The sequence below is a fragment of the Podarcis muralis genome, chromosome 5, assembly GCF_964188315.1.
Source record: "Podarcis muralis chromosome 5, rPodMur119.hap1.1, whole genome shotgun sequence".
Taxonomy (NCBI): domain Eukaryota; kingdom Metazoa; phylum Chordata; class Lepidosauria; order Squamata; family Lacertidae; genus Podarcis; species Podarcis muralis.
In genome coordinates this window covers 79029735-79053983 of record NC_135659.1, presented here as the reverse complement: position 1 = coordinate 79053983, position 24249 = coordinate 79029735, and the positions used below count along the sequence as shown (strand labels likewise).

At 44.2% G+C, this 24249-nt stretch overlaps 1 protein-coding gene across 2 annotated transcripts in view; it reads right to left on the bottom strand.

The window, feature by feature from the left end:
• The window catches only part of MATN4 (matrilin 4), a 45657-nt gene that overhangs the window by 18949 nt on the left and 2459 nt on the right, over positions 1–24249 (bottom strand). The window lies entirely within an intron of this gene.

The window sequence follows — 24249 nt, the reverse complement described above, 5'->3', positions numbered from 1 at the left end:
GTGCACTTGCAATGGCAATCTGAACTGTACACGCCTCACTTTTAATTGCAGCTTTTGGATGGAAAACGCTGGAGCATTTCTCAAGAAACTGCAGAATTGTAGCCTAACAGATTGTGGCTAACACCATGTCTTTACAGCTTCCAACACTAGTGATGGGAGCAGACTGAAGCCAAAGTAAATAGTAATGTGTGCTCAGCCTGAGAGAAACCAGAACTAACAAAAATTTGTCCATCCCTACACTGGTCACCTGAAAAGGGGGAGCGACCAATTCTTTAGACTGCAATCTAAACGTATTTACTGGGATATAAGCACCACTGAGCACAATGGTGCCTACTCCTGAGTAAATATACATAGATTTGCTCCGCTAATCTTTCTCAATGTTCAAACGCTGCCTGGTCACCAAGAGGTGAATTTTATCCTCCACAGGCAACTAGGCTATTAACTCTGAACAGTGGCCCATTCTACAGATTTTCCCCATCATTCATAAAACAGCATTCAAAATTACCCTTCAAATGACCGCAAGCTAAACAAGATTTTGTTCACTGCTCCTAATCATTTTACACCTTGTCACTTCATGCCGCCATTTCCTCATTTCTAAGAACTTGTATTGAGCACCTACAGTTAATCTAAAGGCTCTCTTTGTACACATACAATATTCTCTCTTTGCACCAGAAAGCTTTCCTCCTTCATGCGTCTTCAAAGTTTGACACAAATTTGTCTCTGAGCCAAAAAGCAAACCCAAACACCTCCATTCATACAGCTGTCAGTTAAGAAAATTGGCAATTTTTCATTCATTGGGAACTGAATGCTCCCCAAGGGGATGCCAGGTGATCCCGGTTCCTTCTGAGCATCAAAAGATTCTAGTCAAATGGGGTTAAAAATGCAAATATATGCTAAGGAAAACATGCCAAAAAAGCAATTAAGGAAATCACATCTGAACTATTCTAACCAGTAAGACTTTACTCAGGCAAGCCATTTCTGAGAAGTAGAAAAACTGCCTTTGCAAAAAAGAAGGGTTTTTTTTTGGAAATCTTGAGGTCTCACAGACACAAAAAGAATCAGACAAGTTTGCTTACATTCATGATCTGGCCCCCTATCCATTAGCGGATCCAGTGACATTTATCAGGACTCTTGAACTACAAGCATGAAGACTAAAACAGACATTCACAAACCAATCCTACCCATGTTTACTTAAGAATAAGTCTTGTCGGCTAATTAAATACTTATGCTTAGAACTGTGTTTTTATTCCTCTACGAATGAAGCTGCAATCCAAAACATCTTATCCCATTCTTCAATAGAGTTTACTTCTAAGTTAGTGTATACAATTGCAATATTAACCCTTCTTACCTGGGAGTAAGTACGTTTGCATTCAATAGGACTCATTCCTGAGTGGACATAGTCAAGATTGTGCTATCTTAGTCTGTGATCCTAAGTAGGGCCCTATGCATGTCTGCTCAAAAGTAAGCCCCAGTGACTTATTATTGGAGCTTATTACCATGTAATTTTTTATAAGATTGCAACCTAAGTCCCTTTGAAATCAGTGTGTTGAGTAAGTCTCTTAGAACCAAGAAGTTCACAAAATATATTGTCCAGTAATCAAGAATACTCTAAGTCTACAGTTACTTCTATTATTTAGGTAAAGGTAAAGGACCCCTGACAGTTAAGTCCAGTCGCAAACGACTCTGTGGTTGCGGTGCTCATCTTGCTTTACTGGCCGAGGGAGCCGGCATTTGTCCGCAGACAGTTTTTCTGGCGAAACCAGAGCCGTACATGGAAACGCCATTTACCTTCCTGCCGGAGCGGTACCTATTTATCTACGTGCACTTTGACGTGCTTTCAAACTACTGGGTTGGCAGGAGCTGGGACCGAGCAACGGGAGCTCACCCTGTCGCGGGGATTTGAACCGCCGACCTTCCGATCGGCAAGCCCTAGGCTCAGTGGTTTAGACCACGGCGCCACCGATGCAAGGTACAAATTATATATATTAAGTGCAAATCATTAGATTTCCTCACCCCCCTTGGGGCCTCATTTACTATTGATACTAGCACCATCCATGGAGGAAAAGTCTCCCGCCTGTCTTGATTCTTCCTATCTCTTTCCTTCCCCATATCTGATCTGACTGGTCATCAGGTGTGGTGCTTAGAGTATTAAACTAGGACCAGAGGAGCCTGACTTGTTTGTAACTGAGGAGGGGGAGAATTAGGAACACCACTTGAGCTCCTTGGAAGAAAGGTGGGACGTAACATAATAATAAATTTTAAATGTATAACGTCACTTGACTCCACAGAACACGGCAAAAACCTATCTCCTTGCTCTCTGCCCCTTCAGTTAAAAAACCCTGGAATATACTCTAGTTCCGCCCGGAAGTCAGCAACTCTTAAACAGCTCCATCCACTAGACCTGCTGCCCTTCGTGCCTGGAATTTCCTCCTGGAATACCAACTTGGTGCCACAGCTCTTTTCTTTCTTTTGTCCAGGTGTCCCCAGGTTTTTCCCCTCGGAGATTAGTCCAGGTATCCCCAGGTTTTTCCCCTCAGAGATTAGTCCAGGTATCCCCAGGTTTTTCCCCTTCGGAGATCCCCAGGTTTTTCCCCTCGGAGTTTTGTCCAGGTATCCCCAGGTTTTTATCCCCAGGTTTTTCCCCTCGGAGTTTTGTCCAGGTATCCCCAGGTTTTTCCCCCTCGGAGTTTTGTCCAGATTTCCCCTTTTCCGGACCCTTCGGAGTTTTGCCCAGGTCCAAACCCCTTTTAATTGAAAATGGGTGCACCTCAATCAAAAGAAAAATAGTCCTCAGACCCCTGGCGTGAAAGAAGCCCAATTGGTGCTTACTTCCCGCCTGGACTCTGACAGAAACGTTTTTCCTGTGTTTAAATTTTACTTAGGTAACATCCAGCAGCTGCTTATCTTAAATGTGCCATCTAAAATAAAAATGCAAGCTTGCTCCAAGTTCTAAATCTAAGAAAGCCATGTTGAACCTTATCAATCTTAAACAAGACAAAAATTGAGAATGAAGTGTGCAAATGTTTGTTGTTTGAGAGAGGCTCTAGAGGAGAGTTTTTCTCCCAAGTGGTGGAGTCCTGTGTGCGTGCTGCTTGTGTTCTGGAGGGAGGATTGCCCCACCTCCTTCCTCTAGTTTAAGTGAGGAGAGTGATTTTAAGTCTAATGGTAAATGATGTTGTGTTGTAACTTGAGTTTGTGAGTACACCTGTGTTCCAGTCTATTTTGGAATGTGAAGTTAACCTAATGTTTCTGCTGCAAAAGCCTAGTTGAGCAAAATTGCTGTCTCAAGCTAAAATGCAGTGTATGTATTTCATTAAGCACATGCCTATGAAAGTATGGTGTTCTTTCTAAGAAAATTGTTATTAAATGTAGAGGCTTCCATGGCCAGCAAAATTCTATGAGTCCAGTCCAGATATCAGTCTCTATAAGACTTCCTGGCCTCTTTTCTTAGAAAATGCCCCCCCCCCATTTCATTCTGTCTCTTTCAGGTTTTTTTTTCCCTTCTTACTTCTGTGCCAGGTAAATTTACTCCCGAGTAAGCTTCCTTTCAAGGAAACTGCAAGGGGGGGGGCATAGATTAGGCTTACTACTCCTCTGCAAGCTCAGGAGAAATTGTTCACTTTTGTATTCCTTTTAAATCAAATCTATGGCTGTTTTAATTATTTGTGAGTGGTTATATCAATTGAATTAACTTTGCTTTATAAGAGATCCTCTCCCTATCTTAGGAAAATGTTCACTTCAATCTTCCTTTAAAGATAACTTCTCTAGGAACTTGCACTCTTTAGTCTAAGGAAGTAAACTCTCACTCAAACTAGCTTCAAGATCTGCTAAAAGGGTGTTCTGTATAAAGTTGGGTACTTTTATTTTCCTCTTCCTTAGTACATGATATGCGCATGGCTTGTGATAGGTGCATGGCTTGTGGTCTCTTCCCCAGTTGTGTCTGTACATAAGAATGTGTGTTTCTGGTAGTACAAATCTTGCTATGAACCCTGTATTTTAGGGTTGGACTAGATGACCCCAGGTCCCTTTCAACTTTCCCAATTTATGGCTGATGAGTTGAAATTCAGCCCAGATTTGCTCTTTGTTTTTAAAAGGTGAGGGGTGAAAGCCGTGATGTTTTTGAAGCACAACTGGTGATATCAAGCATTTGAGTGATTACAGTATTTATCATTTTGTCTATTATTTACAAAAATCAAACTTAAAAGTCTATTCAAAGTTTAAGCACATAAAAATTCATATAGTCAAGTAGAATGAGCCTTAACCATCCAACCTGTAAATAAAGGACAGAAAAATTTGTCTGCAAATGGTGAGGCTGGAATGACTGAGAATATTTAAAATAATAATAATAATAATAATAATAATAATAATAATAATAATAATAATATCCTATGAATTCTGACTCTGGCCATTTCCCCCATATATAAGGGCGTGGCATTGTTCCGCGAATAGCCAGAGGGATATTAGCCCTTTCCTGTACATAAAGGAAGCAGTCCTTTGCTTGGGCTGCAATTGCTAGCTTTGGTGAATACTTGAATTGCTGAGTTTCTCCTTTTTGTTTTAAAATCTAACCCTATTTTTAAAATCTACTCCTTACCCTTCCCTTCCCTTCTTCAAATTCTAATTTAGCCAAAAGATGCAACATTTTCAATAGTATAAAAGGTTTGCTGAGACATGAACTCTGCACATGCACAGAGGCTAGATCAGCTTAAAAGAGAGAGAGAGAGGAAGGAGGGGGGAGAGGAGGTTTGGAGAGTGTGCTGCGGGGAGAAACCTATTCAAATTTCCTTGTGTGGAACTTGGAACCATTGGGGGAGATCATCCTTGATGTGTCTTTTGCTCCAGGGGCTAATTAAGACAAAGGGGTTGGGTACTGGACCATCAAGGGTCAAGAGGTTGCCAGGTTTCAGGTCTTGACATGCCGATTTCTTTTCACAGGTAAATATCAAAGCACTCCCACTGTGAGTTCCTCTCTTGAGTAGTTTGCCTCCCCAATGGGATTTAAATTTTATAACAGTTTTTTTTTTGTGTGTGTGTATGTCTATGCATTTTAGGAACAGCATTTCCTGGCAGACTTCTCACATGAAATAATTTTCTCTTTTAACAGGATATGTGAACCCCATTAACAAAGTGTTTGTCCCTTCTTTTCTCCCACAGCACAAATGATAATGAGGGGATGCAAACAGTGATTTAAATACTCTATAAAAAGTAATTGCATTTGTATTTCTTTTGTCTTTTTTCCCTTAAAGCCAAACAGTCACTTTCTTTCTGTTCAGCAAAACAAGTCTGAATCCCTGCTATATTAGTTGATTTTCCTCTATCTCTGACACTTTTTTAGGTTACAAATAATCTGTTTTTCATTTATTAATCAGTTTTTCATTGGGTTGTTAGAATGCCAAAACAAGTTACTTCAGGTGACTTCAGGTTAAAAAAAAACAACAAATTGTGTGTCTTAGCATTTATTTATTTTTGGTTCCTCATAGGTCATTGTGTGCATGTGCGTGTGCGTGTTACTTTTGGGACATGTCCATCACATGTTGAAAGTCATTTTTATCAAGTTCTACTTATCAGACAGCACATGCTGAATTTTAAGCCTTTTTCCATTGTTTTCCCATTTTTTAGTCCAGTAGTAATCTGTGTGGTTTAGATAATATCTTTGTATTATTTAATAATAATTCTTTTCTGAATCTGATGTCTTTCTTGTATTGTTTACAGTTTTCTTACTATACATGTGGAGTAATTTTTTATTTAATAATTTGGAAAAAACCCCAACAAAAACTAAATGAAGGAAAGCAAACAAACTTAGCAGATAATAACAGTAATTATCTGGAAATGTGATAATAATATTAAAATGAGTAAAATGCTTAACATGCTAAGATTTTATTATTTGCAGCTAATAACTCAAGGAGATTTTCTTGGGGAGGGGGCTTCTTGGGGAGGGGGCTTTTGCTCCTTCCTTTTCCTAACTCTGTCTTTTAAGTCCCCCCAAAACCCTGCCCCCTTACAGGATATCACTTCTACAGATGTGCGATGATGAAAAAGCAGCAACAACCCCTCAACTCAGAGTTCTTCACCATCACAAGACCTGCAACAAAGTGCCCACAGCTATCTCTTTCAAAGGATACAGACTGACGGGGAAGTGGGGCTGACAAAGGGGGGAGGAGTTGAATTGCAAAGACATTTTCTCACTTTTGAGATACATACGTAAAAGATCACAATTGTCTCAAGATATGTATCTGATATGTAATTAGTTTGTTGTGTATTATGTGTTATTACGTAGGAATGTTGAAATGTGTCTGACAGTGTGTTATTTCCACAAAGTGGGGGGGATATTTTTGTGTGTATTTGTTTTTATGTGAATCTCTTCTATGACTTCTGTATCTCTTGCAGATTCAGTACTGTCTTTAAGTAGCAATTGTTCTGTATTAATCTTGGATTTCCCGTATACCTGTGAAATTAATCTAACCACAACCAAGTATTATTCTTGGAACCATATTTTATCAGGTAGTTTTGAAACAACACACTTTATTATTATTTGGGATGTTTTGATTAGAATGCCAAATGGAAATGAGTGTAGATCATGTCTCAAATTTTATTTATTTGAGGACACGTCCACCATACATGGAATAAGGTTCCTACACTTTGTTTATATCTCCAACACATTATTTATTTTATTTTATTTTATTTTGCTAACATCTGCATATCATTTTCATAGTTTTTTTCCCAGATTGCACACAGTGAATCTGAAGGTTTTTCCCCATAATTGCTCTCATTTTTTTATCTCAATTGGACAACCAAATTGTGTGCTTGCTCTTCTCTGCTGAATTTTGATTTTACCAAGGAGAAGCTTCAAGATCCATAAAAGCCTAGATAACAAGAAAAGTGCATATGCCTTGATTTAGCAGGAATGATCCCTTATAGAATTAAATTGACTTATTTGGACAAGTGCCCTTCTTAAGAATGGTTTTCTTTTAACAGTTTGTTTTGATAAGTTGAGAACCATGGGCATATATAAATTATAATTGGACTCAGTTTGAATTGGGCAAGTGTATCCAGGCTGCAATTAGCTTTTTGGTCCTTTAAGTGCAAGTGAGCAACTTCCTATGAGTGCAAGACCACAGCCTATAATAAAATCCCATAGAAAGGCCAAGGCCAAGGCATCTCCCTCATGAGATGTCCAAACCTGTGCCAGCTATGGTGAATGCCAGGCGACATGGTTAAATGAAAGCCCCGAGGGGATTCAACAGACAGGATGTGTTGCTGTAGCACTATGTCAGTGTGAGACCACAGAAGAGCTAGCTTGACACCTGAGAAACACACAAAAATGGCGAAGGACAAAACACCAACTGCATTTTTCAGTCATTAGTGGACCTTCCTGCTAGGTGTAAAGCATAGAACACTATTGAGTAAATAGTCTCTCCCAAAGTGTTAGAATGCCACAAGTAATTTAGTAGCATAACGCAACATGTGTTATTTTTATATGATATATTTATACAAAGACATCCATTTACAACATACGATGTTATTATTTGTGGGGCAAAAATTTTTAAGAAAAATTCTAGCCCCAAAGGGGGGATAATGTGATAGGAATTTTATGGTCTTAGATATATGGCAACGTTCATAACCACACGTACATAGATCAGCACAGGAAAGCCAACCTGGAACCATTTTGATTCCTAAACTGAGCAAATGTTTCTCTGCAAGGTTAAACTGGAAAAGCCTCCCCATTGTCTCTTTCCTCACAAATTCTGTCTCAAGGATACTGTCCCTTTCCTCACAAATTCTGTCTCAAGGATACGTCTGTTTGAATAAGGTGTGAGCCTGTGACCTGGCCCAGGAAATAAGTATTTTACCACTACAAAAGAATGGCCAGGCTCCCCAGGCAATCCAATCAAGTAACTTGCCAGACAGGAGATAAACTGTGACAAGAGAAAAACAACATTTAAATTTCTGTGATGTAGGTGGGATGTATCTGAGGGGTGGTCTTAGATTACACCCCTTCTGTGATGTATGCATAATGTTTCTGGGGGTGGTCTTGATCTAGATAATGGGAATTTCAAAAGTCTTTATAAGCTCTTGCACACCATCTTTCTGGGTCCTCCTCCTCTCCTGCGTGTGAGGGAGTACCCTGTTGCAACAGATCAATAAAGATCAGGCTTACTAGCTGCTTTGCTTCTCAATATTCTCTGGTTGGCCTCTGTTATTTTCTCCTACCAATAGGGAACCTATGTAAGGACTCTATATGGGCTCTTGGATACCCCATAAGGGAAAAGGGCAATATTTTTATTTACAACACTGTTCAAAGCCTTCTTCCAAGCTCCCCTCTTACATGAGGCCCTTTCTTACTCCTGACTCCATGTTTCTTTTCTATCCCTTTGTTATCTCTCCCCCTGCCCCAATCACCTAAATTCACACTCTTTGAGCCAGATTCTTGGTATGAGGAAAATAACGGCCCAACAGATCGTCTGGACTGTGTGGCGATGTTTCTAGGCATCCTTGTTCAAATTAACACATGTGGAAGCTTCCCCCGTTGCAAGCCGCATCAAAGCACATCCACATCTGCTTTGTGTAAGTACCTCAGAGCTGAACTAAAGCGCTATTTGGGCATTTGTCTTCTGGGTTAAATCAACATGCAGGCAGGGAAGAGCATTCTAGATTCCCCCATCACCACCATCCCTCGGAACATCTGCTGTGGAGAGCCCGGTTTACTCATGGAGGGACCCTGATTTTCAGGATTCGATCTCGTGCAAAGACTCTACATAAGAACAGCAGGTTCCCTGCTGCAGTCACCCTCCACCTCAGAGGGTAGAGGGGGCAGCGATGAAGGGGGACAGAGCTAGCACAAGCCATATTGAGTCTTCCTCTCAAAGAATCATAGAATTGGAGGGGACTCTGAGGATCATCTAGTCCAACCCCCTGCAATGCAGGAATATGAATGAATGCAGGGGCAAAGGCATTGTTGGCATCCCCTGGAGAAAGTACCATGAAGGCAGCTTTGCTGCTTGCACCTCGAAAGGAGTTGTGCCCAGCCTCCAGCGCCACCCTGGAATATTTATTTACTCATTTGTTTGCTGCCTTTCCCTCCAAGCAGGGCAGGGCAGTATGCATGATTCTCCCCTCTTCTTATCTGCCCAACAACCCTGTGAGGTAGGTTAGACGGAGAGGCAGGGAGTGGTCCAAGGTTGCCCTGCGAACTTCACGGCTTGTGGGGATTTGAACCCGGGTCTCCCATTTCCTAGTCTGACACTCTAACCACTAGACTGTGCTGACTCACTGAACAGCAACAGGAGCAGGACTCTTAATCCTGCTCTTATGTGAGTGGTGCGGGGCAGATATATGCCAGTCCTCTTCATGTCATACAACTAAAGCTGTTCTCAGAGAGAAACCGCTGCTAAGCAGAGGAAGAGGGATATGAGGCTGAAGGTTAAAATCCCATTGAAATGTCACAAAATAGCAAGCAAGTTTCCAAATCCAGCAGAACTCTTTGTCAGACTGGATGTCAAGGAAAGCCAGGGACTGTAGGGACATGAGAAAAATCTTCACTTCCTGTTGAAGCCATAATATCTCCGCATGAACAGCACCTTCACAATTTACCACTACCCCTCTCTCCCAGACACTCCAGGGATGGAGTGATGAGCCACAGAGCCAGTCAAAAAGTCATGTGGATTAGCTTAATTTTGGAATCACACATGGTGAGAGAAAACCTCAGCTTCTACAAAAGCCATTTGCACGGAACACTTTCTACTTTAAAAAAAACCCTGCACTGTTTTTACCACTTCTTAAATTATTATTATTTCTCTCTCTCTCCCTTTGGCAATGCAGCAATAACCACAAAAATTGTTTTGGGCAGCTGTGCCATGCATAACATTTCTTGCATTCTACCATGTCCAAACCTTGCTTCAATGACAGGGTGGCAAGCAGCCTGATTCTGTCTGGGTCCAGGTCATTTTGAAAGCTCAACTAGAGAAAGAAAAACTTGAGAAAAATCGAGAAGTGAGATGTTTATTTAAAAAATGAGGAGAGAACCAATTTATTTTAACCAGAGAGGAATCACATGGTAATACTGCTGACCATCCCTACAGGATTATAGTAAGCATTACTGTGAGTGTGTGTGTGTGTGGGTAATGAACCTGAATACAGACAAGACAGAGGTGCTGTGTATTGCAGGCTCTCAAGTGTGCAAAGTGAGTGAACAACCTGTTATGAATGGAGGTGGCACTCCCCTGGACAGATTAGGTCAGTAGGCTGGGCATGCTTCTTGGCCAACTAATGTTGCTTGAGGGTCAGGTGGCTTCAGTGGCTACGAGTGACTGTCTCAAACTATGGGCCTTCCTTGGCAGAGAAAGCTTGGCTGTAGTGCTCCATGCTCAGGTAACCTCAAGAATGGACTACTGCAATGCACTCCACGTGGGTCTGCCCCTTGAAGAGAGTTCGAAAGCTGCAAATGGTGCAGAATGCAGTAGCCGGGATTCTGGCAGACAGGACTGGTCCAAAATATCTCAAGGAGTGCCTCCTCCCATACAAACCTGTCCCAGAATCAAGATCTGCAGGGGAGGCCCTATGAGTTTTCCTGTGACAAGGTCAAGATGCAGCTTTTTCAGCAGGCCTTGGCGGGGGTGAGGGATGAGGTCCCTCCCATTTACATGCAACCCAATCTAGGACCCCATTACGAAGTGTGAGCTATAGATGCTTATGAATGAATGAGTAAATAAATCCATTTGACCGCTCAGATGCACCATACTATAGTTGGGGAAGGGCCATAGCTCAGTGCTACAACATTTCCTGGCAGGCAGAAGGTCCAGGTTCAATCCCCAGCGTCTCCAGGTAGGATTAGGAAACTCCTTCCTGAAACCTTGGACCACAAGTTGGCGTAGACAATGGGGATGGGGGAGAAACTTGATCCAATTTGCGTTAGAAGATCAATTTATTCAATTCGCACTTTTGAAAAGATGTGGGACTTGAAACACAGCCATCCTTTAGCCCAAGGGACACATCCCTTGCAGGTGATGGTGAGGGTCAGATGCAAAAATGGGAGGCATTTCAGACATGGCTCTGAACTTTGCAATGGGCTACCTTCCAGCCATGAAAAGACCAGAGGTTTCTGAACATATTCGTTTGTACATGCTCTATATACACCAGAGGTATCTCTCAGTCCTGGCAAACAAAGGACTCCACAGTTCAAGGACACACTCAAGCCAGGAAAAAAGCATGCAGGAAGGGAGGAATAGGGGGATAGCCCAAGGACAGTCCCAAGGGCCAAACTGGAAGTCCTGGAGAGCCACATTCAGTCCCCAGGGCTCTCCACCCCTTGTCCTAAGCAGCAGGGGGATTTGGGCCCAGAGGAAGAGGGAGTGGGCAACAGCAAGAAGGGGAACAAGGAGGAGACCCGCTTACTGCCCACAAACCTGCTCCAGAAAAATCCCAAACAAAACCTGGAACCAGCACCGCCCTCAACTCCCCGCCCCCAATGCTGCAGCCGTTGTTCGGTGGTAGTGGAAGGTTTGTGAGAAGCCAGGAGCAGGAAAGCAGCTGGGGAAAGGATGTGCAAATATTGAGCAGCAGTGGAAGCATTTGAGCAGCAGGCCTTGGAGATTGTGGGCTGTTTTTTTTTATTATTAAAAAAAAGAGCTCTGCTGCAAAGCCAAGGATATTCCAATGGGTTGTCTAAAGCAAAGACCTTCACAACCTGTGCCGAGGGGATAAGGGTATTTGTGTTTGGGCAAAGCCGGTCAAGAGATAAGTGGCTCCACTGGAAAGGCAGCCTACGATTCCTAATTTTAAAAAGGCATGATGCGTGGGGAGAAGGGGACTCCACAGAACTTGGGAGCAGCCAAAAAGCTTATCTCGGCCAGCAGTCCCCTTGCCAGTGCATAAAAAGAAGCCAAGCCAGAGAAAGCCAAAGGGCGAATGGAGGCTGCAGGTGGTGCATTTCAGTTCCTGGAATGATCAAAAGCTAGAAGAAGGGGTCCCTGATCACATAATGGAGCCAGGTATGTCAATGTGAAACCCAATAGGAGTCCTGGCTCTCTCCCTCTCACTGCTCTACCCAGCAATGTCTTGCCCTGTTCCCATTTCGTACTGTCTGGACTAACAGCCAAATCCTGAGTTTCAAGAAAAGCAGCCGCTTTGGGTTTCAGTGTAGCCTGCCTGGTCAATTCTTTAATCTTTTTTCTCCCCTTTGCTGGATAGCAATGCTTTGAATATTCCAATTGTGAATCACACGGGTGAACACACTGTCTGCCCCAGAGCTGAGCAGAATAACACACAGCAAAGTTTCTGGGCAGGATTCTCTTCCAGGTCTACCTGGAGATGCCAAGGATCAAACCTGGGCACATCAGTTTACATGGCAGCTGCTCTGCCACTGAGCTATGGCTCTCACTTCTTTGGTAAAGAAAGTTACAATCATAAAATCATAGAGTTCACAGAATCATCTAGCCCAGGTTTCTTCAACCTTGGCCCTCCAGATGTTTTTGGCCTACAACTCCCATGATCCCTAGCTAGCAGGACCAGTGGTCAGGGATGATGGGAATTGTAGTCTCAAAACATCTGGAGGGCCAAGGTTGAGGAAGCCTGATCTAGTCCAACTCCCTGCAATGCAGGAATCTTTTGCCCAACGTCAAACCCACGACCCAGAGCATGAGAGTAAGAGTCTCATGCTCTACTGTCTAGGCTATCCTCAGTTAAAACATTCCACAGTATATTTTGCATGGGATATACTTGGACAGTGTCTTGGACAGTGATTCTGATGCAGAAGAATCATTTACTGTGGTGGCACCCCAATTATAAACACCTCCACACATGCTTTTTTCCAGTGCCAGCTCAAAATTCATTCATCAGTTTACTAAAGGCATTTTTAGGATGCTAGCTGTGAAATTATTTTGAAGTATGAAGCCGCTTCAGTGCTTTTGGAGAGTGCTGTTATTTACTGAGTTTTCAATTCCTGGTGGCATTTATGGTCATTTCTGGAATTTAATGCATTTATGGTTTTATGTTCTGTATTTTACTCTGCTTTGTAGCCAGCTCTGGTATAGTTTTGGATGGAAGACTAGGTTAGAAATAGTTTAGCTACACAAATAAATACATAAAACCCTCAACGCACATGCAACAGAAGGAAAAGGGGTGGCCCAGATTGAATGCCCAATGACTCAGTGGGAGGGGTCCCTGCATTCTCCCAAGAAGAGCCAGCACTGCTCAGGCATAGCTGCATGTGTGAAGGCTTCCGAAGGTAAAGGTAAAGGACCCCTGACAGTTAAGTCCAGTCACGAACGACTCTGGGGTTGCGTCGCTCACCTCGCTTTACTGGCCAAGGGAGCAAACGTTTGTCCACAGAGTGTTTTTCCGGATCATGTGGCCAGCATGACTAAGCTGCTTCTGGCAAAACCAGAGCAGCACATGGAAACGCCGTTTACCTTCCCGCTGGAGTGGTACCTATTTATCTACTTGCACTTTGACGTGCTTTCAAACTGCTAGGTTGGCAGGAGCAGGGACCGAGCGACTGGAGCTCACCCCGTCGCGGGGATTCGAACCGCCGACCTTCCAATCGGCAAGCCCTAGGCTCAGTGGTTGAAACCACAGCGCCACCCATTTGTAGCTAGCCAATTAATACAGAGCAACTAGGAGGGAAGGGGGCAGTGGGGGCACACAGTGATGGAGGTGGGGCTAGCCAGCAGGTCCCGCCCATGGATTTCATCAATGTGTAAGCTCCGGCTTCTGAAAAGGGCTTGATGAGCTCTACCCAGAGGGTTGACTCCAGCAAAGTCAATGCCTTTGTGCATTGAAATTGTTCTGCAAACTCAATGACTTCACTGCATACAACCCAGAATCACCCGCTGCAGGTCACCCAACTCCTGCTTGGTGGCTGTGCCGGTTCCGAGTCCCTATTCTGAGCGTTGAGCACCAGGCACACCGGGCTGGCTCACCTAGACGAGTCGCTTCTGGACACAGGACAGCTGCATTCCTAAGTATCTCCTGCCTCATGTTAGGTAGTGCGGTTATACCTTCTTCTGAGTGTTACTGTGCTTTAACAAGGTTAGAATGTTTCAGGAAAAGCTGGCCAGGGGCTGTGCTGGGCGCACAGCTTGAGATGTTATGTAAACAAAGAGAAAGGAACAAGTGCCGTGAGGATGGCCAGCAACAGCTTTGCCTCTCGACCTCTAAAAGTGCCACAGTGGGGAATGACAACTAGCTTAGCCCAACACACGGCACTGAATGCTTCCCACCAGGCATGGTAATTATTTTTCCATACCTCTTTGCTCTTTGCCCCGTCCCCAGCCTGGCAAACCCACTGCAAACGGCTGAAACATGAACCTGCCTTTGCCTTCCTGACACAGTGACAAATTGTTTCCCACGTGGAAAGCCTGAGTTAGGCTCCCCGGCTCAGCTCCCTCGCAGCCCGAATCGGCAGCGAGCGAGAGAGCTGAACAAAAAGCTCTTTATTAAAACAGAGAGATCGTTTTACCTTTTATGTTCTGCAGAGCAGGAGCTGATTTCTTCTGATTTCGAGCCAACCTGTTTTAACTTGTGCCAAATTATTACCCTAGTGAAGGATTAAAAACGGTACTCTGTAACCGGCATGCATGTGACACCAATGTTGAGGGACCCAGGTCACATCCACAGCATTCATTTAATGCATATGGTTCTTCCCCACCCAAAGAACCCTGGGAACTGTAGTTTGTGGGGGGGGCTCCAGAGGGCCTGGAAATGCTCTGCTACTGTAGCTGTTCAGTGCTGTTTCGTGTGAGTTTCCCATCAACCTTCTTCCTACCCACAATGATATAATCACACAAGCAATCAGCATGTAGCTAAGTTGGCCTTCCCCGTCCTGGTGCTATCTAGACACAGTTGGGTTCCAGCTCTCATCAGCCCCAATGGTCACGGATGCTGGGGGTTGCAGCCCCATACCATCTGGAGAGCATCCTGTTGGAGAAGGTTGGGCTATGTGATGCCCATCACTGTGGGCAAATAGAAATCCTTCAGAATGATTGTATGCTGGTTGGAAATGCAGCAGGGAGAGAATATTGCGAAAGTAGCAATCAACAGGGGCTTCAAAGAGGATCTGGAGGACCCACATAATGCCAGGCACCTGAGAATGCTGAAGGTGTTAGGGGTGCAGAAAAATGGAGACTTCTGCAACTTGTCATACACGCCCCTAGAAATTGGGTGAAATTAGGAAGTAGGTATTTCAAGAGGTGTTCACAATATGCACACATGCCTGCTTCAGCTCAGAGCTCAGCACTGACTTGAACTGTCTTCAGGACTCCCAATATGCAGGAAGATGTCTAAAATGCTTCTCGCATGTGTGAAGGTTTCACTCTCCATGACACACAGCCAGGAACTCCAGTCTAATCCTCTCTTCTCTTGCCATTATTACAAGCATTGTGTTCATTCAAGGTCTGCTTGTGGGTTTTCGCACAGGCATCAGCTTGGCTACTGTAACAACAAAACACTGAACTTGATGGGCCTTTGGTCTGATTCAGCAGGGCTCTTTTTGTGTTCTTACAACGTTCAACAAGGCAGCAATCCTAATCCCAATTACTTGGGAGTAAGACCTACCAAATTTAATGGGGTTTGCTTCTGAGGAGACATAGTTAGGATTGCAGCCTTAGGCCCAGATGTGCGGAGGAGACACATAACAGTAATGTAGTTCAGAAAAGCACCCTCATGTGTTCTATCAGCTACCGTAAACTGTCAACACCACTATCCTGTCATCAAATCTTTATCATTCCCACGATCACTTCATACTCGTAGCTCTGTGAAGGGTAAAACAGAGTTCCCAAGATTATCTTGGGTAAACCATGTGCTTTAATACTTGGGAGTAAGCCCCAATATACACAGTAAGACTTACTTAAGAGTAAACATAGAATTGAACTGCTTGCTCACAATCTTTAGTAAGGCATTCAGGTTTTAGACGGGTATCTTTCTTAGTCCTACCATAGGTCTACAAAGTCATGGTTCAACACTCTAAATTACTACACCAAAGCAGCTCTAGAGAAGCATTAAGGAGAGATGCTTCTCAACAGTGAGAACTCTGGGCAATATGGTTTGATGCTTACCAAAAACCCACCCTAACTTGCACATTTCGATGGACACTGGCCTCATTAATTTTCTGTTCTGGGGTGTCACTAGAACTGGCTGCTTTGATCTTCCCACGAACATTTGGATTTTCCATTTGTGTACACATCTCTGCTGGTTACAGGGATCAAAAGCGTGGCGCAGGGACCCTGTGCAGTAAGCTGGTAGGAATGCAGGCATCTTGTCCAAGTTCCTTTGCAGACTGAGAGGAGTATCTAAATCACAGTCTCAGGCCAGCTTTGTGAGTGAATTTACTGTACTCTGTGCCCTTTAGCTTTTAAGTAAAGGGTGAAGTTTGCAGTACTTCTGGAAAAGGGAATGAATCTCAGCAGTGAAACTCTGAGTGGGTTTCCTCTTCTTCTGAGCTTTTGCGGGTTTTGCCTAAGATAAAGTTGCTTCCCTATCAAATATCTGCCTGTGACCAACCTAAGCTGCAGCATGACTCTTGTCTAACCCGTGCAATTTTGGAAACACACATGCGCAGCAACTGAAAGCCTAAATTCTCTTCTAAGCATTTCTGAGGTTTTGAACAGTTTGAACAAATAGGATTTAACTCTGCAAATGCTATACGCTGCTAGACATCAGATTGTCAATTCCCTTGGGAACAAACTTTGGAGATCAAGAGGTGATCCTGCACAAAGCACTGCATCCCCAGGAGAGCTCTTGCACCAGGAGCCACAATGGGTACCAGCAAATGGCCTGCTTGGGCAGCCCCATAAGGTCTCACTGCTGATGTCTGTCCTGAGGGACCCTTTAGCTGGTGCTCAAATCTGAGTGCCTGGCAGCTGAATCTAGAATCATTTTAATTTCTCACAATGCCCTGATGTAATGTTGCTCTGGGGCCTTGCAGAAAATGTAAATGGCAAACCCACTGGAGCACTGCTGCTGTCACCAAGTAAGCCCACTGGCATAAGAGAGGGCCAACCGGAAAGCACTTTGCTAAGAGCCCCCTCACACCCGGATCTGGCCCTATCAGTGGCTGCACAGTTTTCATTCTCCATCTTTGCCTTACATAACGGAGAGAGGCCCTGGTCAAGATTTCTCTCCCACCTGCCTCCACTAAATTCCTGAAGATGTAATGGAGCTCCATGAGAAAGCCCTGCAAGCTTGAGGCATTTTTCTATACTCCAGTGCCAATGCATTAGATATCTGGTATGGAGGAAAGGGAGAAGAAGTTAGGCAATGCCAGGTTTACACTGAGAGAGCTGTCAAATCAATTGGAACTAGAGCCGAGTCAAATGTTCTCAGAGGAAGTTTTTTTAATGAGAAAATTTCTGTTTTGTTTTTCTCCCTACCCTTCCCCAGAAAAAGAAGGCCACTTTAAAAGAATTTGTGTGTGTGTGTGTGGTTCCCCACCACACACACAATATGCACAGCCTTAGAATAACAACAGGTCCAGGGCACTGTGGGAGCATTTGCCGGGGTGGGGGTGTTACAAAATGGCAGCCAGGTTGCCAACACCATTGTCGCTACTGTCTCTTGCAACAGCAGGCAGGCAGGCAGAAAGTTGTAGTAGGGAAAGAGAGCTGGGCAGCTACCACTGCTAATTAGAGTGGCCAGTTATGCATTGATGATTTACATGCACGGATGCAAATTTAGAAATAATTACTATTATTTAAAAAGAAGCACAACAGACAATATGCCACTCTGCCACTTCCTTGCAGAGAAGCTGTCTGGACTGGCAGCAGCTGAATCTTACCTCTCTCATAGCACTAGGACTTGGGCAGAATTCAGGACAGACAAAAGAAAGTACTCCTTCACGCAGTGCATACTTACGGTAAATGATGGAATGTGCTCCCACAAGAGGCAGTGATGTCCACCACCTTGGATGCCTTTAAAACAGGACTGGGTGCTTCTTGCCCATTTAGCTCAGTTGGTTAGAGCATGGTGCTGATGGTGCTACAGGTTCGATCCCAGTATGGGACAGCTGCATATTTTATCATTGCAAGGGGTCGAACTAGATTGTCCTCAGGGTCCCCTTCCAACTCTACAATTTTATGATTCTATGAAATTCATGGAGGACGGCAGTACTCTGCCTCCACTGTCAGAGGGAGTATGCCTCTATGAGTACTAGTTGCTGAGAATTATCAGTAGAGAAAGAGAACTGTTACGTTCAGGTCCTTCTTGTATGCTTCCCATCCCGTGAGAATAGGATGCCTGACTAGATGGGCCATTGGCCTGATCCAGCAAGCTCTTCTTATTTTCTTTCAATCCTAGCAGCATGATGCTGTCCTTCAGCACATCTGAGGACAGCAGAGTAGCTTAGAAGGCATGGGGCTGTGTGGCACACACATCTGCCCTCCCGCAGGCTCCCACCACCCCACACACCCTTCAGCATCTGCTGTCTGAGGCAGCCGCCTTGCTTTGCCTAATAGTAGGGCTGGCCCCAGGAGAATCTAATTTTGGGCGGGAGTACTTAATGCTCTTCTTGCCCACCGATTTTCCCCTTCCAACGTCCCCTAGGAAAACAACCTAGGAGGGAAACAAGACTGGGGTTGGAGAGAAGGATGTGTGGCATTTCTCCCCTGCAAATCTACCTCCTGACTTGTGCATTATCTTGGCAAAAGCAGGTCTGGAAGCAGCCATTTGCCAGGTAGCATGCAGTTCTGTTCTTAGAATAACTGTTGTGCCATGTTCGCTTGCTAAAAGAAAGGGGGGGGCATGAAGCTCTTGGTATATATGTAACACCTCCTACACCCATTTCTATTCCAAGCCCTGTTTTAACAAGGCTATTTCAAAACAATCTGCCCATTTTGCCAAGATGCATGAAGGCGGGGAGTGGGGAGACGACTTCCAACTGCTTTTAAAATATAAAATGTTATATGATACTTAAAGCTATGTCTGTGTTGCAAAAACCCACAGAAGACTAATTCTTCCACCTCACAAGCGGGTAACATAGAAGTGTGAAGGGCGAGTCGTAGGGGCAAGCCTCTGAATGAAACCTTTATGAAGTCCCTGATCCAAATCTGGTGACAGACATTCAGTGGACTGAACCCACATAGTCAAAGCTCCTTCTGTCTGGAGGAAGCTGGAAGAAGGCTGAGGGACAAGCAGGGAAAACTTAATTGCTCTACAATAATTATAGATCTATATCTGGGGGAACCCTATGTTTCCACAAAAGCTCATCCAGGAATTGGGGAGGGTTCCTCAGTGAGATGATAACACATAGCAGATACAACTTTCCTGAAAACCATTACCAATATTCTTCCCCTGCAATGTACAACTGCAGGAGGGTACTGGGCTCATGGTCTGCCTTTCTCCAGATAAATCATGACCTGTAACCAAGGTCTGTTCATGGTTTTCATCTCACGGTTTGTCTGGGGAAGACAAAGCATGAGTTTGAATTCAGACACAATGCTAATCCAAACCATGGTTTAGCTCACAGCAGTGTGGCAGCAGCAAGATCAGAGGAATAGGAGCAAAGCTGCCACAGGCAATCTCTCAGTTAATCTGAATGTTTAGCATTATGGGTAAATGATGTCAGTGAGGGCCACCAAGCTTTGCAAGTGCCTCTCCTAAGAGTATGCCCTCGCCAGAATATGCCTACATAATCCTCTGCAACACAAAACACCAGGGGTTCTAGAGCAGAGATGTAAAGCAGACCCACAGGCAGAAACTTTGCAAGGAGGAAACCTAAGGCAACAGTAGTTCAGGAAGGGAGAATCAATGCAGAGCAACTGGAACCTAAATACTGGCATTGTCTGCACTTCACATTAAATCATGGTTTGGCATTATGGGAGGAGCACAGAAAAGCCTTACGCTTGCATGATTCCCACCCCCACCCCACTCTTCCTGTACAACCACAAGGAGATTGGAAGCTTCCATTCATTTTAATTAGCTACAGGGAAGTTTTAATGTCTGGTCCGTGAGATTTTTGAAATATTGAGCAATATACGAATGCTTTTTAAACAAAAAAACTGTGGTCAGTCTCAACTATGGTTTGTGGAAACAAGGCACATTCTTATTTTTGGTATGGTATCTTTGTAAACCTCTTAGGAACAACTGTTTCTTCGCAGTAGGGCTGTAGCTCAGTGGTACAGCATCCTGTTTTACATGCAGGAGCCCCTGGGTTCAATTCCCATCATCTCCAGGCAGGGCTGAAAGAGACCCTTGTCTAAAAACCCTGGAGAGCCACTGCCAGCCAGTGCAAACAAAACTGCACTAGTCTGACTTGTAGTCTCACTCAGTGTTAGAAGCTTAAATATATGAGCTAATCACCAAATGGAACCTTAAACCGAGGTTACAGTCACCGCAACAGAATGTCTAGGCATCTTTTCTTTGCAGTGAAATTTATTATTACTATTACAGTGGTACCTCGGGTTACAGGAGCTTCACGTTACGCGATTTCGGGTTGCACACCGCACCGATCCCGGAAGTACCGGAATGGGTTACTTCCGGGTTTCGGCACTCGCACATGCGCAGAAGCGCTAAATCACGCTTTGCACATGTGCAGAAGCGGCGAGTCATGACCCGCGCGTGCGCAGACGCGGCGCTGCGGGTTGCGAACATGCTTCCCGCACGGATCATGTTCGCAACCCGAGGTTTCACTGTATTATTATTATATCATCATCATTTCCCCAGCACTTTATATTTTAAATAAGAAAATCTCAAAGCGGTTTACAACACATTAAAACATCAAATAAAACAAACCAGAATAAAACACATTCAAGCTTCAAGTAAACTATTTCAGATCCTTCTCTAAGTGATAGTTTGCTTTTCCCATATTTAGTTGCCTAGTTAATTTATACAGCAGAAGCACTCTAGGAAACCAGTGTGGCATAGTGGCTAGAGCAGGCATAGGCAAACTCGGCCCTCCAGGTGTTTTGGGACTACAACTCCCATCATCCCTGACCACTGGTCCTGTTAGCTAGGAATGATGGGAGTTGTAGTCCCAAAACAGCTGGAGGGCCACGTTTGCCTGCCTGGGCTAGAGTGTTGGACTAGGACCTGGGAGATGAGGGTCCAACTCTCCATCCGTCATGAAGCTCACTGGGTGACCTTGGGCCAGTCACAGTCTCTTAACCTACCTAACAAGGTCGCTGCAGGGATTAACTTTTTTTAGGTGGGGTGTAAACCATGTACTCCTTGGAGGAAAAGGTGGAGTATAAATGCAATGACTAAGCTCTTCTTCTTACCTGCTTAAGGGGCCAGCCAGGTAGAGATGTCAGCTGCCAACCTGGAATCCAGAGATCTCCATGTGGTTGCAATTGGGCCTGTGCCAGTTGCAAACTGTGCCTGGGGGATTGCTATCACTGGTCTGACTCAGTATAAGACAGCTCCCCATTTCCCAGCCGTATTCTGCACCCACTTCAAGTGCTTTTGCCTAACTGCAACATGTGCTTGAAAAGTGGTCATCCCTCTTGCTTGTCTAGATGGAAGTTGGAGAGGGGCGTATGCCACCCACTTTTGCAATAGGTCTTGGAATGCCAGCAGTGGGTCAGAGGAAAAGAAGAGGGTCATAGGAAGTTGTCTTATTGCAAATCAGACTGTGCCACTGGCATTTAAAAGATGGAACAGAAGCCTGAGACTGCTATTCTATGTGCACTTACCTGGGAGTAAAGGTAAAGGGACCCCTGACCATTCGGTCCAGTCGTGACCAACTCTGGGGTTGAAGCACTCATCTCGCTTTATTGGCCGAGGGAGTTGGCGTACAGCTTCTGGGTCATGTGGCCAGCATGACTAAGCCGCTTCTGGCAAACCAGAGCAGTGCAAGGAAACGCCGTTTACCTTCCCGCCTGAGCGGTACCTATTTATCTACTTGCACTTTGACGTGCTTTCGAACTGCTAGGTTGGCAGGAGCAGGGACTGAGCAACGGGAGCTCACCCCGTCACAGGGATTCAAACCGCCGACCTTCTGATCGGCAAGTCCTAGGCTCTGTGGTTTAACCCACAGCACCACCCGCGTCCCTTTGCCTGGGAGTATGAACCACCAAATATGATGAGACTTATTCCCAAGTCAATATACATAAGCTTTGCACCATTAACTCACCCTAAATCAGAGCACTCCAGCCTAAGCACTTAGCAGATCAAGTATCTCTTATTTGTTCTCCCAGCAGCGGCAGACTATAACTCATCTATGCCAGCTACTTTCTTCAGATGTTGTAGCCACACACTTGAGAGCAGAGCAATCCCCCCTCCCACCTCTCAAAATGAGGTTAGATGCATACCTAGGAAATTTTAGCAAAGGGCCCCTGTTGGAGACACTGAGGAATGTTTTAAGCTTTGCTTGAGAAGCCTTGCAGGAAACCTCAGGAGACGTATTGAGTTCTGAGCAACCGAAGGACACATTCACACGGAATTCTATTTTAAAGAAATACCATTGTCTGGTGAAAAAGGAATCCAAAAGAAAAGAAAAGACTCTCTCACCATATGGCGCCTGATGAAATAATAATTATTTTTTAAAGGAGGGAAAGATATCTTTCTTTTTTCTTCCTTTTTTTTTTTTTTTTTTGGTTATGAAAGATTTGAACAACAGTTCTTCCAGATGGCTTCAGTAAAAGCCTATTAGTTTAGGTAGATAGTGTCATTTTACTTTTTTTTGGGGGGGACGAAACACCAAACTCTCCTGCCCACATTCCAGACAGGAATTCATATTTCATGCGGGGCCAATTCCATCTCCGAAGCAAATCCACTTACTGTACAGAGCCACCCTCTGAGAGGCAAATACCAAAGCTGAGCTCTGCAAGCGAACCATAAAGATTCGCTTCAGAAAAGTTTTCTTTGCTGCCAGGTCCTAAACACCATCCTCAAGGCAGCTTATTCCCCTGGCTTTTACAAGATTTCATTCTTGGAGGTTTGGCAATTCCAGTGTGAGATGCCGGCAAGGTTTTTCGAAGGATAATTTATTGTGCCGCTTTTAACCACCGGGTTTATGGGACAAAAGTCCCATTGACTCCAGCAATATGGAGCCATGCCTTTCCTGTCTGCCTTCTCGGCACTAAAACCACTAGACTTTTTCTGGTAAGCAAGGCCCCTATAGAACATGCTTCTACCTCTTACATAGGAGCTCTTTCTGTGCTGCCATTATACATGCAACGGTTTACTTCCAGGAACAAGTTTGCCCAATTACAGAGAATTCTTTTATAGGTCCTAACCTCGTCAAAATGTTTCAGGTCTGCAACATTTATAGCCTTGGACACTGCACACTGACTTGTAAGGAAATCCCACTGTGTTCAAGTGTAAATAGCAACACTCCATTACTTGATTGATTGATTGATTGATTGATTGGTTATTAATAAGCAATTTTTATGATGGTGAGCCTATTAACAGGAATAATACGATTTTAAATATAAGTACATACAAAAATCACAGGTGCTAGGTATTGTCTAGATAGGTATATTAGAAGATACAACCCTTTGTCCCCCCCCATACAACAGAATGCAACTGAGTACGCCATTTTCAGATCTGTTTATACATATGCAAATGTATGCAGATTTATTGGCCCAAATCCAGAGGTTAGTTGTGCTTAAATCCCATTGCAATAAACTAATTTGCAATTGTAAAAGTTCTGTCCCATCAATTCCAATGGGTCTAAAACACGATTAACTTACCCTGGGTTTGGGTTGCTGCAATAATTGATTAGTTAAACCCCACATTATGAACTGGCATGTTTTGTGTAACAGGGTAGGAGCCATACTACACAATCCTATACATGTCTTCTCAAAAGTCATGTGTGCATTAGATTGCAGCCCTAGTCATTCGTGGCTGATTCCACAGCTAAATATCCCACTGTATCTGCTACAGAGGAAATAAATAGTGTAGGGCACACGACCCCCTACCAACAACTGCTTTGGTCACAATGCTACACATCAGAACAAGAAACTGCGGTGACATATGAGCCGGATACAGCAAACAATCCCCTACTCACAGCTGCTGAATTGATTTCGCCTGCTCACATACCTAGGCAGCAAGTGACTGCCTGTGCAAACTTGCCTACCATGTGCAGTGTACCTTGATTGCAGGTACAATTTCAGCCAATGCAGAGCAGATGTAAAAGCTAAACATGTAAAAGGCATGGAAGAAGACATGATAGCCTTGGACAGATCTTGTCATGCTCAGAGCACTGCAGTGAAGCATGTATCAGTCCCAGACAAGTTCGGTTACCTTCAAGATTAAGAGCAGATTGCTAACCACTGCTGTAAGCAGCTCTAGATAATCAGGACCGTACTAAGAAGTAGGTAC